Source organism: Vigna unguiculata, chromosome 1 (genome assembly GCF_037176805.1).
Source record: "Vigna unguiculata cultivar grain cowpea cultivar isolate G323 ecotype 2 chromosome 1, ASM3717680v1, whole genome shotgun sequence".
Classification (NCBI taxonomy): Eukaryota; Viridiplantae; Streptophyta; class Magnoliopsida; order Fabales; family Fabaceae; genus Vigna; species Vigna unguiculata.
This window is the reverse complement of record NC_140792.1, coordinates 23,588,900-23,605,371: the sequence shown is the minus strand read 5'-3', so window position 1 is coordinate 23,605,371 and position 16,472 is coordinate 23,588,900. Positions and strand designations below refer to the sequence as shown.

The following is a 16,472-nucleotide window of genomic DNA, read 5'->3' as shown; positions in this document are numbered from 1 at the left end:
TTTAACCATTTTCACAATATTGACCACAATTTGACTGCTGACTTTGACCAGTTGACCAGTTGACCAATTGGACTGTCCAATAGCAGGCTGACAGGTGGCAGAATGCACTCTCTTTCCAAACTAGGGTTTCTGCCTCCATGGTTTCTCCTTTGGCTGCGCGGCCGTGACTGGTTTCCTTCTCCGACGAAGGTACGGTGGTTGGATTCGCTGGCGTGGTGGAGCGTGAATCTCTTCCGTTCCTGCTGCAGTGTGTTGGTGTTGTAGTGATGGTTTCCGCAAGGTGCAGGGCTGCTGCGTTTTCCGCTACCATGGCTGGTTCTCGCACTCACGTTGTTGCTCGTGGTGGTGCATCATGGTGAGGAACGAGAGTGTAGGGAGGAACAGATGCTTGCGGTTGCTTCCATGGTGGTCGAGGTTCTGGTGCGGAGGGTTCGTGTTTTCTACAGGTACGTGAAAATGGTGGTGATGGTTGCTTCGCGTTTCCTGCAGGTGCTGTTTCTGGTGCGAAGTGAAACGAGCTTCTATGGTGGCGTTGTGCGAGGTAGTTGTTTCGTTGTGCAAGTGCCTTTGTCTTCAAGCACGGCTGCAGAGATGGTGGTTTGACGCGGTGGTGCAGAAGGTTGGTGCCCGTCGCGGTGCTGCACGTTCCAAGCGCACTTCCATGGTGGACGGCACGATGTAGATGATGAAGATCGTGCAGGTTCGTGAATGGTGCAAGTGCGAAGATGATGGTTGCAGGTGGTTGACGGTGGCAGATCTGTGGTGGCTGCCGTGACTGGTGCGTCGTCGTCATGGTGGCTGCCGGCAATGGTGGGTCATTGTGGCGGCTAGGGTTTGAGGAAAATTAGGGTTTCTGTTTTGGAGATGAAGATGATGACGTGGCAGCCTTCCATTTGACAACTTGTTAGTGCAAGGATTGTTGCCACGTGGCTTGTTCTGGTTGGCCAATTTTAAAAGTTGAGGATTGCCACATGGTGTGATCTGGTTGAGTGTAGTTTAAGTGGTAGGAGGGGTGCAACTTAGTGAAAACTAGGGGTGCAGAACAGGGTTTTTGGTGGTCCACTTTACAAGGAGTGTGCAAATAAAATCTGGGGGTGCATTTAGCTTCTGATTTATTCTTTTCCAGAATTTCCTGATTTTGGACTTATTTTGTAACTTTGAATATTTCAAATCCACACTATTAATGACCAAAAATAAATTCCAGCTGCATTAACAAACGTTAGAATATCCAATAATATTTTATGCAACTAAAATCAATTTTTACGCCATTATTACCAAACTTACTCAATAAATCCAATAATCACAAATCCTAATTAAATCAATCTTTAAGCACAGAAAATTCAATTAAATCTCCAAATTTAAATATTAAATGAGGGCAAAAATCTGCCTTTATTTTTAAAAGGATACCCCAAAAGTGTTGGGCCTAGGGTTGGCCCATAAGGAACCAAGACACCTAAACCAGTTGAAACCTTTTCATTCTTCTCACTTTTCAGAATCAGCCTCCTTCCTCTTAGAACAAGTAACACTTCTCTGCTAGGGCTTGGTCTCCGCTTGTTCGTACTAGCTCAGAAGTGCACCTCGCCTCAAGTAAGTTGATTCTTGTACCATACTCCTTCCATTTTTGCGATGGTTTTCGTGGTCTCTATTAGGGTTCACAATAGTAACCATGTCATTCTTTCTTTGCCGCTGTTTCAGTTCGTGAATCTGTCCCGGGAGCTACTGGGTGTATTAGCTTAAGGGTCAAAGTCTATATTAGCCCCTTTCCAGGCACGGGAAGCTATTGTTCACCCTTTTATCGTGTTTGTTCTGCTTGAGCCATTGTTATATCATTATAATATGCCTTGTGTGTTGATGTGAACCTGTGAATGGCGCTATTGAACTGTTCTCGCCCAAGCGAGCATGTCTCACCTAAGCAGGATCAAAAGAGACTCGCCCAAGCTACTTCTTGCGAGTAGTCGCTCAGGCGACCCACGTTTTTTTTAGCGAGCGAACGTCTCACTCAGGCGAGAGGGGTCTCGCTTAAGCGAGATCACGCGTGAGGTTATTGTTCCCCCTTTTCGAGCCCTCGCCTAGGCGAAGGGGGCTCGCCTGAGCGAGACCATTCAGCCCGAGCGAGGAGTTGGGCGAGGGCAGTGTGGTGTTTGGTTGTTTTTTTGTTCTTGGATGGTTGGCACTTGCTTGGATATAATTGTTATGTTGAAAATATGAGATGAATAATTTTGCATGAGTGATGGGATTCATGGATTGTGAATGATGAACTTGAATAAATCTTGGCATGTGATTTCAATGAAATGGTTGGTTATGTATGTGGTCATGAATTCGGTATGAGCAAGAATGTTGCATTGATGGCATGGTATTGGTATAAGGTGAAGTTTTATATCCCCGAATCGGGAAGAATGGGATGGTATGAAATCAACATGAAATATAATTAAGGGTGGGTTACAAAGGATGGCTTGAGATTTTAAATGCATGATCATTTTTAATTGTTTGTTTGGAATGTGATTGGTATGTTGTCAGTACGTAAATCCACGAGTCTCTAGGTGAGACTTCCTGGTCGTGCTTCAATGGTCGGGACGTAATTCCATGACCCTTGTTAGTGGGAATTCATGGTGGTGCCCTATCTATATAGTCTGGTAAGATTCAAGGTAAGGTTGCATCCTGACACTCTAAGGAGTTAGTTAGTCTCACTTAGAGCGAACTAACTCCTGTGGTGAGAGTAGTAGGAGGCCCGAAACTCATTAAGGGCTAACCTTGTGTGTGGGGGATTGAAACATTGTAACACTTGTAACAGTTAGCTTGGTGGTGAGCTGCTCGGGGGTGAGCAGGGTAATCCACCACAAGTGTAAGCATTCGCTGAATCCGACTAGATTATATGTATCCGGATGAGTCGAGTCAGAGTTTAGTGTATTGTTTGAGAAGTCATAACATGTTTGGGTGATATATATACTGCTTGGACTGTGTAATAGCATGTGACTGCTTGATAAACTGTTTCTACTCTAGCTTACCCTATTTGTTTGTTTGGTTGTCTTGTATGTGGTTCTTCTCTTTTTGCAATGATCATCAATTTATTGATGTGAGCAGATACGAGAGGTTCTCGCGGTCAACAGGGAAATGGTGACTCCGCTGCTTAGCTGTCTGGGCTGGGTCTGACTTAGTGGATTTTCTTTTAGGGCCACGGCCTATGTATTGGTTGTTCTTTGAATTTCCTTTTTTTTGGCTTAATTATCATTTTGGTCCCCTAATTTGCTGGGTTGGTTCATTTTGGTCCCCTTATTATTTTTTGATTCAATTTGGTCATCTAATTCTTTAAAAGGTTCAATTTGGTCCCTGCCGTTAAGTCAACTTTAACACCATCTCCTTGACCTGCCATGTGTCATTTTGTGGAATTTTCAATTTTTTTTAAATTTTTTAATTTTTTTTAAAAATTAAAAAAAAAATAAACTGCCACGTGTCACCTTATGAATGTGACACGTGTCAATTTGAGATTTTTTTATTTAAAAAAATGTACTGCCACGTGGCAGGTCACGATTGTGCCACATGTCAAGCTAACATTGGTTGTTTTCAATTTAGTCCCTCTATTTACAATTTTGATTCAATTTAGTCCCCCAATTTTTTAAAATGATTCAATTTTGTCCTCTCTAATTTGATACCAAATTAGTAATTAAGCTTAATTACAACTTATATATACATATTAAAATAGTTTTTATTATATTTATAGATTAAATTACTCCATCTAACTATTCAATTTTTTTTTACATGTATAGAAAATTTCAAGTGTAAAAAATTACAAGTGAAAAATGTAAGAAATGAAATAACATGTGTTTAGGGAGTGATTTGATGTATAAATAGTAAAAAATTATTTTAACATGAATATATAAATTGTAATTAAGCTTAATTATTAATTTGGTCTCAAATAGGAGAGGACAAAATTGAATCATTTTAAAAAATTGGGGCACTAAATTGAATCAAAATTGTAAATAGAGGGATTAAATTGAAAACAACTAATGTTAGCTTGACATGTGGCACAATCGTGACATGCCACGTGGTAGTACATTTTTTAAATAAAAATATCTCAAATTGACACGTGTCACAACCATAAGGTGACACGTGGCAGTTTTAATTTTAAAAAAAAAATTAAAAAAATTAAAAAATTAAAAAAAATTAAAAAAAATTAAAAAAATTAAAAAAAAATTGAAAATTCCACAAAATGACACGTGGCATGTACGGAGACAGTGTTAAAGTTGACTTAACGACAATGACCAAATTGAACCTTTTAAAGAATTAGAGGACCAAATTGAATCAAAAAATAATAAGGGGATCAAAATGAACCAACCCAACAAATTAGGGGACCAAAATGATAATTAAGCCTTTTTTTTCTATTACGTTTTCTGTATCTGGTTTAGTTTGGCATCGTTGTATGCCTTGGATAACTGTAAAGAGTTACGTGGAAACTCCAAGACTGCGCTATTATATCTTTGGTGTGACGCTTCCTTTAATTACGTTAGAAAATAGGGTGTTACAATAGAAAAATAATTTTATGTTATAATAATATTATAATGAAGAAGATAATTAGTTTTATTTATTGTAAATATGATATTTGAAATAAATTTTATTATTTTGATTATATTTAAATATTTAAATGTAAAAGTTATAATTTTTAAGGATTTATAATTTTTGTATTAAATTATTTAAATGTTAAGGTGTTAATTTTTTTTGTATTTGATTATGTAATCATTTTTGTCGGTAGGTGTAGATATGTATTATTTTAGTAATAGGATGTAAAATATATTAGGAAGAAATTAAGTAGGAGCATATAATGGTGAAGTTAATTTGAATTTGAATTTGAAGATGAAATTTATTAAAGACGAACTGAAAATTTATTTAAAAATAAAATGAAAATTGATACTAATTATTGTAAAGGAAATAGACTTAATTGGATGGACATCAATAAAAATGAAATTAAACAAATACATTAAATTAATTTTATAGATCTTGTATTGCTTGTTCAATGATATAAGTCCAGTCTAGGAAGTCTTACATTTTTTTCTCAAAGGTTGGTGGGCGTATATCTATTGTTTGGATGAAAAGTTAAATGTTGCCATTGTTACAGGGATGGTTTTAGAAGTTGAGGCTTTTTTTTCCAACACTTGATCATTTGTGCAACATAACTATCAAATTTGACTTGAACTGTATCATGCACAACGTGGTTATTAACTATTTTTACTGGATGATGATAGTTCAGTTTACTAACTCTTTTGCAGTCTCCAACGTATATTAGTTGGTTTATGTTTTGTAACAATACATTAAACATGCAATTGTGTTGGATTGACATTATTCTAGGGTTGTCAAATCTAAAGGTGAGACTATAACAATATGGACTTTCCATGATAGTTTCCCTTTTGATAGGTCTTCCAAAATAGAATATTGCTCATGTAGACGAGATGGGGTTTGATTTTGTTCACTAGACCTTGTAAAGTTGAAAAGTCATGTCTTGGTGGCAAAGTGCATGTCCAATTATTGACACGTGTCTTGAGTCACCGTATCCCCTAATAAATGTCAAAGTCAAGTATAATAAAATCTAACCTTTGTGTTGCACGCTTATGCACTAAAGTTAAGAAATCTTGTCTTGGTGCAATGTGGATGTGTATATGTTGACACATGTTCTAAACCAGTCCATCCACTTTGATTGTACTACAACAATTATATAAAACTAGTTCTTTGACCCGTGCAATGCACGAGATTTTTTTAAAGATAGAGTATAAGTTATAAATGTATAAGAAACATCATAGCTTAATGTTCCATTATAAATAAAATAAATAAAATTGAGCATAAATTAATGAATAATATGAGCTTAAATAAATGTAACAACAGTAGCAACCTATAAGCATGACAATGCCCTCCAAGTCATCCAATGGAACATTAAGCTTTCTGTAAAAATTAATTATTTGAAGTCTTTTGTAGGCAATATACTACAAAATTCACATTCTTTGAAAGTTGAAGCACTTTATTGCGGGAGACCACCTTGATGAATCACAACTTTACAATTTTGACATGTTAAAGAAGCTATATTTTTCAAAAGCACAAGTTGACTTAAACTAAACATTAAACAAAGAAAAGGGAACATATAATAAGAGATGAATGTTTACTAAACATAAAAAAGTAAACAAACAATGGAACTACACCATAAAAAAGCCCTAATTGATATTAAAGTTAAAATCTATTGAAAATTGCGATTAAAGGCATTAAAATGAAAGATGCAGAAGTTGTGAATTTGTTTCCATTAATTGAAGGCAAAAATGGTTTTCATCGTCATTATGTTTCCATTATTCGTTAATTTAATTTTGAACTAGGAATTTGTGTGAATCATATAAATAAGTTTTAAAGTAATGATTTAAAGCAATATAATTTTAAACAATCAAAAAAAGTTTTTGGAAATACAAAATTTGAATGATTTGATTTTACAGTAATTGGAGGTGAAATGAATTGTGTATCCCAAATTCATTGTTCAAATTAATTATAATAATAGCAATGACTCAAAATAAAAAGCATTAACTTAGCAATGTTTAGGACTCAAATTTTGCATTTACCTATCATGAACATCCATACATAATTGCATAGTCAAATTCTACATCCTAATATAAAATAATAACAATGTAAAATTGATTTGAATACCTCTTATTACAGATTTTCAAATACTTCTTTATAAACCACATTTCAAGTTGTAGTGGTTACATTTTCATCTTCATCCAAAATTAGTATTTTTAATTTTTTTTGTTTGCACTCTATAAATTGCTACATATAGTTGTCCATGAGTGAAAACAGGTCGGGGAAGATAAAGTCCAACTTTAGGGCTCTTGACTTTTTTTTATTGTCAATCCAAAAAATAAACATATAGGAAATTATCTCCTTTGGAACTTGAAAGGATGCTAGAATTAGAAAGAGTCAAGTTCATTCTTGGTATGAATATTTTATCACCAACATTTTTGGTTGTTATTACCAATAGCAAAGATAACATTCTTTTCCAAATCATTAACTTGTAATCTTGTACCATTACAAAGATCATTTGCTTGATCAATTAGAGGCATGATAGTTACACCAACTTTCAATTTAATTCTATGATTTGTAATCCTTGAGCATTTGATATCATTAAGAAACTCTGCCCATCTCCAATTTGTAGAATCAATCAGCAAATTGTTTTATAAATATTGCACTTTCATTACAAACTTTTCATTATAAACTGCAGTCTTCAATCTCATGTTTTGTGAATGCTTTAAAATTGTGCAATGTTGCCACAAATTAGAATAGTTTATTGATGACTTCACAATATCATATATTGATCTCTTCTTTACAATTGAAAAAATTTGTCTAAAATCACCTCCCAACACCACAACTTTTCAACAAAATGGTCTTTGAGCATTAACTTCATTTTTAGCTATAATAATATCTCTTGAGGTTTTATCAAAAGCTTCAAAACATAACCTATTCATCATAGGTGCTTCATCCCATATAACTTCCTATCAAACAATTTAACATGAAGACTTCCTTGCTTGATGTTGCAAGTTGATTCATCATTGATTACCAATGGTATGCAAAAAGTAGAATGAGCCATTTTACCTCCAGAAAGCAATAAAGTTTCAATTCCGCTTGAAGCTACATTTAGGACAATAATTCCTTTAGCTCTAATAGCAGTTGACAAAAATTTTCCACAATTTTGTTTTTGTACCACCATAACCATATAAGAGAAAGAAGCATCCTACTTATGAATGTATAGTTTCCATGATTTGTTCATACAAGTGTTGTTACTCATCAGTACGTGATTTGAATAGAGATTGATGAATTTTCTCCATCTCTTCTTTATCATAATTCAATTCATCAATAATGAATCTGTTTTGCAATTTCAAAGAATTCGAAAGGTTATGATGAGGAAGACACATGTAGTTTTTTTTATGATTTACCATTTGAAATAGAAGTTCTTCTACTTTCAGAAGACAAGATTATGTAGATCATGTTATTCAATTCCAAGACCTACATAACAAACACATGTCATATAAGCATTTGAGCATATAATTAACATGAAATGATTTGAAGTTAGTACTTGGTAGCTTCAACTTAATTCTTTTTTTATATAAAATTCAATTGGCAAGCAACTTCCCAGTTGAATCCCAAACAACATTTGGCTTTGACATTGTATTCATGATTAACAAAGTAACAAATAACTTTCTGAGTTGATTTTTGGAAGCAAGTATGCTAGTCTCTTTAATTGCAATATTCTGTATTACAATGAGTTTGTTACCTCATTAAGAAAAAATTACTATAAGACACCACATTTGCATTATTTAATTTATGTTCATTCTTCTCCATATCTCTAACTCTATACAATGGATATCCAACTTCATCAATTGTAGTAGAATTTCTAAATTTCTTAGGAAAAAATTTAGAACACTGACTTTCTTTCAAGCACGATGAGTTACATCTAGTAGCTCCACATGGATTGTGTATCATATATGTTTGAACAACCTTTGCATTTTCTATGTTGTTACCATCATTCAACCATAACAATTAATGAAGCTCCATGGTGGAATTTGATGGTTGATTGAAGCTTCCTTGCAGCAAAATGGATGAACCATCGAAGGTTGGAGATGTAGTCGCAGTGAAAGTGGTTTGGTGAAGGTTCCTAAGAGCTTAGGCCAACTTAGGGAGGAGGGCTAGAGGGGACATCTAGGAGAATGCTCTAGCAATTTAGACTCTAAAAAATGCAAGTGATGGAGTGATCTCAACGTGTATTTGCATTAACAATTCAATAGTAACCTTACAAAGAGTGTGGAGTCTCTCATTTATAGTAGAGAGCATCTCCTAAAATGAAAACCAAATGCAAGACTAAATGAAAGGCGAATGCAAGCTGGCCATGAGAAGCACATGTGTCTAGATCTAGATCTAGATCTAAGATCCACAAAAAGTGGATCACATGACATGTGGCATGTCACACTTTCCTCATTTAACACATGTGCTAAATGTGCAACTCATGGCTAAGGCTACATGCAAACTTGGTATAGACTTTTGTAATTGGGCTTGAATGAACCCAATTGCAAAAGCTAGATCAATTATGAACAAAAACTACTTCTAATAATTTTACAATTTATTTTTATAGCATGGCCTAAACAATGGGCCCAAAAATAAAGTCTAATCTTATGTCTTAACATGTCTCTTGTTATTGGGCCTTTGATTGGACTTGGGCATTGAGGTGCATGTAGGCCATGGAATGGGCCTTGAGCATAATTTGGGCCTAGGCGTTAGTCCAAGCTATAAGCCTTGTTGGAATCACATCAACAATATATGAGCATGTGACTATTTTTATTTTTTTGGAAGTCAATAGTATACATACCTAAAATCATAAAACAAAAACCAAGTTAGAATAATTACCAATAGTTGTAAGTCCAAAATAGAAAATATACGACTAAATAATTATATGTACCTGCATTAACTTTGCCAAAGCAATCGCTCTTCTTGAAATCTATCATCATTTGATCTAACTTCGTTTTAAAAATTCTACAAACAATGTTCGACTTATCAGAAGCACTTTATCCTTTTGGTTTAAGAAAATCACAAATTTCAAACCAATTTTCATTACATGTGATTGTTATAAACAAATATGGATATCCAAATATCTTACAGATGACCATAACATCTTGGCAATTATTGAACATTTATCTTATACCACATGTAAATGAAGCAAGCAAAACAACACGCTTGCCAATTGAAGAAGGATCAGTTTCACCTCTGTTAACAACTTCTTGTAACCCATTCAAAATATCATATCGAATAAGCTTTTGATTATCTCGCATAAAAGAAGACCTTTGGGCCTCAATCATAGTGTAGAAATCTAATAGAAATTGTTAAAAAAATCTACGTGAATTTAAAATGTTACCAAATTCAATATTTCTCTCGTATTCTAAAAATAATGAATTCTCTTAAAAAATTTGAACTTTTTTTCTACTTTGACAATATTTGTGAGAGTCTCTAATGAGAATATCCTCTTGATAACCATCCTCTCCATATGAAAACAACAAAGGATATTGTAAAGGAATGAAACATTTATGTGTTTCATGTAGTCTTGTTAATTGACCAAAAACTTTCTTGACAATGATGTCTCTTCCTACATCCAGGGTACTAAAATCACAAACTATTAATGTTGCAATTTCATCTGCTGATGGAGTATTGTATACTCTAGAATCCTTAAAGCGATGTCTAAATAACCTCAATCCAAAATCTGATTAGTCATCATGATGTATAAATTCGCTTACTCTTCTAAATGTTTGTGCAAAAACATTTTGTTTATCAATCATCTTTGACAAATCTTTTATTAATGATTTATCAAATATGGAATGATGTAAATCAGACCTACAAAGTCATAACTGATTGAGTTATAAATGAAAGGATGATTAATAAAGAAATACATGCAATTATATATACCCAGTTTCATTTTCTGTCATAAATATATAGTTGTGCAAACTTTGGAGTTGACCCTTTTTCTGGTAATAAACTTCCAATGGGATGATAATTTTGCCCACTTAGAATAAGTTGAGGTGGACCAGATCCATCATTGATTGATGAATGAATCTTAGCACCAATTGAAGTGAATGAGAACATGTTGTTGTAACTTTTTACGTTTTGTTAAAAGATATGGCCTGCATTGTTTTCGCCTATCAATAAATTTTCAAGCAATTCTAGAGGTCTCTTTAAGACTGGAAGTTGAACTTTTTCCTTTTTGACAACATATATAGAAACCAACTTGTATAAACCTTCTTGATTTATCAAGTTTTTCTTAATACCACAATTGAGCTTGACAATATAAGTTAATAGATGATCTGTGGAATTGAAATAAATAATTTTGACAATACACAAAGTACAACACATTATTTAAAAATAACATGACTTACCAGGACTTTGGTTGTTGTCAATATATAAAAGGCCAACCACTTCAAAATAAGCAGAACATTCAATTGTAGTTGGACTGGAGGTACTACAATGAGTTTCTTTACTTGAGAAGTTACTACTTCTATTGAGTAGTTTTTTAGTAATATTAAATTTTCTTTTTCTTCTTTGCACTTTGAATATTAGTTTTAGCCATATTTATAGGTATTTGTAAATATTGACTAACTGAATTTAAGGTTAATTTAAAATTTCAATATAGTCATAGAGTCTTTATATCTATACATATAGTTTCATGTAACAAAAAACAAAAAAAAATGAATAAAAAACTTGAGGTCATGATTATGAATGAGTATGGTTGTGATTCTGAATTTGTACATGAGTTGTTAATGTTGTTGTGTGCCAAATTTTGACTATCATTTGTTTCAATTGCATAAGATTCAATTGCAACTAGATTAAAGATACTACCATTACTTTGTTTGTTTGAGATTTTACTTCTTCTATTCAACAATTTTGTAATAATAGTAAATTTTATTTTTGTTTTTTCACTTTCATAATCACCTTTATGAATATTTGTAAGCATTTGCAGACATTGAATAAAAAATATATGGATGAATTTGTGATTAGGTATTACTAGGTCATGTAGTTATACTTTTTTTAGCAAACTTATAATTAACAATCATTTTCCTCCTTTTTCATGTCTCTTTCAAATTGTTTATATGTCTGCAAAATAAATATCAGTCAAAGTATACAAAATGTATTGAGTTGAAAGGGTGAAAATTTGATTCAATTTAAACTTCAATGACAAAATAATTACCAAAAAGAAATAACTCAGTCCATGACTTCTTATTTGCAACATGAAAACAAATCTCTCTCAATTTGTTTGCTTCTACAGTGAACATAGTGAAGTCAAAATGATCCAATTCATAAATGTATCTATCATATGACCACAATTATGATTTTGAAATGTTAATTTCTAATTTAACATATTGATTACTTTTGTTTTATTAAAGATTGTTAGAGGAACAATTTCACTATGATTGATTTCATCTGTCATTAGGTATTATTACCGAGAGTTCCTACTGTTTTGTAAAATTTTAATGAAAATGTGGACAATAAATTGACTTTACACGATACAAATGTGGTTGAATTTTAAGTTCAATTACAACACAATTACTAGAAGGTGTCAACTCAGACAGTGTCGTCCTATTTGAAAGATTATATCCTTCATTATGCATATTTAGCACTTCAGTTGAATCTATACTCAAAATGAAAAAGTCAGCATAATAAATATCATCTTGTTCTGATAATTTTTTTACATTTTACTTTTATAGATTGATTACCTAATGAGTTTGTTTTGATTATTGTATTTGGTGAATCATTTTCATCAAAAAATACAATAGATGGGCAAAAGTAAATGTTACAACAGAACATATTAAATTCATTTTAATTGTGTAACTTAAATATGACAATGAAATCATAATAGGTATCCAATGACAATAATAAGCACAAGAGGAATTTACTTTTGTTAATCTATATTAGCACATATTTATTTGCCACTAGTTTGTGTAAATTTCTGATTAAGAATGATTTTCCTCCCTTTGTGTGCATTATGAATTGTTTATACCAATGTCTGCAAAATATATTTAACCAAAAGTGTGCACAATTTTTTCAGTTGAAAGGGTAAACATCTAATTGAATGTAAACTTCAATGAGAACACAATTACCACAACATGTTAATTGAGACAAAAGATTGGTATTTGGAAGATGTAATCATTAATTCTGGATTTGTCTCACTTTATATGGATCTACACTTAAAATGATAAACTCAAAATGCACTGAAATTTTCATTTTTGACATGTTCATGTTAACATAATTAATGACATTATGAGATTTGAAGATGTAATAAGAGATTGCATCTATATTTGAATTACAAAATCACATGAGAAAGGAAATTAAAGAAAGTTTAAAATGAAGTGGAAGAAACAAATAGGTATTTCTCATGAAAAATTGTTAATCCTATTTGCAACTTTTTCTGAAAGAATGGTCTTCCTCTTTCGTCTAACATCTTTTGAATCATTCCCATCCATTTCTTCATGACTATTGAACAAGCTTCACTAGTCTTCAAAGGTATAAAATATTTGTTTTCAGGATACAATTTTTATTTTCACAAAGTTACAGATCTGTGAAAATAGACTTCAATTTATTTTTTGGTGTATTTGATTGTGGTCCATATTTGGTTTAGCATTGCAGTTCCATTCAAAAAAAACAAATGTGGATGAAAAGTATTGTACTATCTCTACACAAATAGAAATAGTGAAACTAAAATGGTGTTAACAGATGTAGGCAGAGTTAAAGTATTCCATGCATATTTTTCTTAGTTTAGTTGATAAACTCAACCTTTTTGTGTAGAATAGTACAATATTCCTTTACATCCAAATGAAATAACTTTAACACATCAATTGACATCTTCAATAGGTAATTAATAAAAGAAATCTGATTTACAATGTACAAATTGGTGTTTTGCAAACACTGTGCATTGTTGTATTGTGCATTATGCATGTCTGCTCTACTTTGTTTCTGGCCTAAAATACTCCTACCATGTTTGAATAATAGTTTGCCTTGAAAATACACAACTTTCTTAACATCCATTTGAGGGATTCCTTTGCTTATAAACATGAAATAATAAATAAAAAATAAACTATAAATAGAAATTAAAATTTCAATTACAAAACATATTTCATTCACTTTGGTTTACCAAATTTCATTCATGATATTCATTGCAATAATTAATTTTATTCATTATATTTGATTATATTAATTGTATTAATATTAATATAACATAAAACATTAAAAGTAATGAACAATATTATGATAAAAGTACATTAAAAGTATTCTTATTTAATATTAATATCAAATAAGCAAAGGTTTTTTAATTAATTAAACTAATTCATTAGTAGTTAAATTTTGTTCTACTTTAATAACACATATTTGCCTTTTAAATTATGTTACGATAAATATACAAAATATATATATATATATATATATATATATATATATATATATATATATATATATATATATACTTACTGAATTTGCAATAGTATTTATGATGTTATAAACGTAGAAATACAAATATAGAACTATAAATAAAAATGTAAAAGATGAATATAACATATCATTTTAGAGTTATGTTTGAATTTAACCATAATGTTTCATGATTCTACTTATTAGAAATAGTACTGGTCCAAAAAGCAAGATAAAGTTAACCATAAGTGTTTGGATTTTTGAATGAATTGCCGTAAATTTTATTTTCCTCTTTTCCTTTTTTTTTCTAGAATCTTTCCTTTCTTATTTCATATAGTGAAAAATGCTCCCCTGTCTCATTTTGCATCCCGAAATCCCTCTTCTACTCGCGTAATCCTTCTGTGCATGGCTTCTCTATTTCTGCAAAATGGAACCTCGTATGACCTATGCTCTTTGCAAATCATCATTTCTCTTTGAATTGCAAATAATTGCAGCTTCCAATCAGAATCAATTGTGTGCCCTAGCTTCCAATTTCTCTCATGTTTTCTTTGTTCGAGACATCTACCGAAAAATACTGAGGTTAGTTGGTTTAACTTTTCCTTATAAGCAAAAGTTTGTTTACTTCTTACTGAGAGAGATGTTTATTGAATGGTTAACCATGGCAATGAGCGTGAATGAATGAACACTGTTATTGTGCTCTCTAGAGAGTGTGAGACTAAAACTGAGAATGGTGTGAGAGATAGAATTTATTCTATCAGAATTTGTATTGAGTAACACAAAATTTGTACTGAGCAGAGTTTTTATTATATACGCATAGTTCTATCAGAATCATGTAGTAGAAACATAAATGCAAAATCATTGGTGTGTGCATCGTATTATTGAGTTATTAATTATGTCCTACAATATACTACAATATAACTACTGACTTCTTCCACTAGGTAGGCTCTAAAACCTGTCTTTTTTTTTTTTCAGGTACAAGGATTGGCTTTCACTTTTATATTCCTTATATTCAAAGTATTTCTATTAGTACAAGATATTAACATAATCAATTGCTTAGATGAATTTCTTAGCATTCATCTAAAATATGTTTGAAATTTTAACATTGTAAAGAGATTTTATAGAACTAGGGAATATACAGTGGAATTATCCTTTGTAAAGAAATAGTAACATATCAACCTGACATTTTTCTATAAGAAAAACGTTACATGGATCCTATAGATTATAATTCAATCATTGTATTTGGCTTGTTTGGGTTGATTACAAGAAAAACATTATTTGGGTTGATTTGGCAATTATAATCTAAGATAAAAATTCAATCAAGTAAAAGATCATTGTATTTTTAACATATGAATTACAGTTGATAGTAATGATTTATGCATTTATTCAACAGATAGGTAAAAAATACGAAACAAACAAATAGGTAATACCGGGGTTTCTAAATCATAGGCAGTAGCAGGGGTTATGAAAACTCCAAGAAGTAGCACAAGTTTTGAAAACCTCAGGCAGTAGTGAGGGTTTTGAAAACCCTAGGCAGTAGCGGGGGTTTTGAAAACCCCAAGCAGTAGTAGAGGTTTCAAAAACCCCAAAAAAGTTGTGCTTTTCTAGGAATTGTTAAAAACCTTCAGTAAATTGTTAGCCACGCTGGTTCTTCTAGGGGAATTGTAAACCCCGGGTTAAGCCATTAGTAAGGGTAAAAACTCCGGAAACACCAAATATAACCCTCACTAAAAATAATTATTTTTTTAGTGAGATGTCTTTGCATCCTATACGTATTTTAGTTGATTTCTTTGAGAAATTTCTTATCAAGAGCTTGCATACCATATTGTTGGGACATGTATGAAGTATCAAACTCTGGAATCTTCGTTTGCTAATGTAATCTACAAAGTCTGCAAATAAGTCCTAAAGAAATTTATATTTAAGACTCAAAAGGATATTGATACATTCATTAAAATACATTTATCTTGATACAAATTTAAAAATTTACATTTCACAACAAAACTAAGTAATAAAATTTACTATATGACTTGCTTTGATACTTTGTCGATTACATTCAGAAAATAAATTTACTCTCAAGTGTATTTACCCTTCATGATGCCATTTCACACCCCAATATAAAGAAATACCTTTAAACATAGTTATCTACAAGGAATAGTTCCCTACATATCTGAATGGGATATCGTGGTCATCTTGCAGATTATAGAAAACCCTTAAACTCATCCAATCTTCAATGAGTCTTAGATTGTTCAAATTCATATTATATGTCCTCGCATGAGTGTTTCCTTTTAGATCCTCCAAATGCCGTATAAAACCTAATTCTTCGGCAAAGGTAGCAGCAAAAATTTGGTCTATAGAAATCCTACAATTTAGTATTGGCGACATTTTATTAATAGAAAGTTCCATATTAATGCTTCAAAAATATATTTCAGTACTTAAGCCATATTTCTTTAAAATATTTCAAACATCCGATCAAAGAAGAAGAAAACCTTACATTTCTAAGAAAGAATAAATTAACACAA

At 31.9% G+C, this 16,472-nt stretch overlaps 1 pseudogene; it reads left to right on the top strand.

Moving 5' to 3' along the window:
- The first annotated feature begins 308 nt into the window (after positions 1-308).
- The window catches only part of LOC146888788 (uncharacterized), a 51,111-nt pseudogene continuing 34,947 nt past the window's right edge, over positions 309-16,472 (top strand).